At 33.0% G+C, this 566-nt stretch overlaps 1 protein-coding gene across 1 annotated transcript in view; it reads right to left on the bottom strand.

The window, feature by feature from the left end:
• The window catches only part of LOC106868155 (glutamate receptor ionotropic, kainate 2), a 243,872-nt gene that overhangs the window by 153,125 nt on the left and 90,181 nt on the right, over positions 1 to 566 (bottom strand). The window lies entirely within an intron of this gene.

Genomic DNA, 566 nt, shown 5'->3' on the forward strand with positions numbered 1-566 from the left:
TATATATATGTCTAAATGTCTAAATATGTATGCATGCAGACACCTATGTGTATATGAGGTTGAAGTTCCGTGCACATACACACACACACAAATATATACATATACATGTGTGCGTGAGTATGTGGATATGCGTGTATGTATGAAGACGTACATTACATATATGTTTGTGTGTGAATGTGTACGTATGTTGACGTTATGAACTTTGGAGGATTTTATGTCTATGTTTTGTGAGAATATAGTTCAGTGTATTTTTTAATCTTTTATCTTTTATCTTTTTCTTTTTCTTTTCCTCTACCTATTAGAGTAACATCCCTTTTATTCAACGGCTTTTCATAGCGTCCATTGCCATTAATAATCGACGAGAATGCATCATAGCTCTTCAGCCGACATACGAAACTCAGAGTACTATAATGACAACTTACTGATTGTCCTCAATTATACATATATAAATAATCTGCTATTTACCTAATATTGAGGTCTCATTCTTTTGTTGTCTTTGTTTATTATATATACATACATACAAACACACACACACACACACACACACACACACACACACACACACA

Source organism: Octopus bimaculoides, chromosome 13, assembly GCF_001194135.2.
Source record: "Octopus bimaculoides isolate UCB-OBI-ISO-001 chromosome 13, ASM119413v2, whole genome shotgun sequence".
In the NCBI taxonomy this organism is placed as follows: Eukaryota; Metazoa; Mollusca; class Cephalopoda; order Octopoda; family Octopodidae; genus Octopus; species Octopus bimaculoides.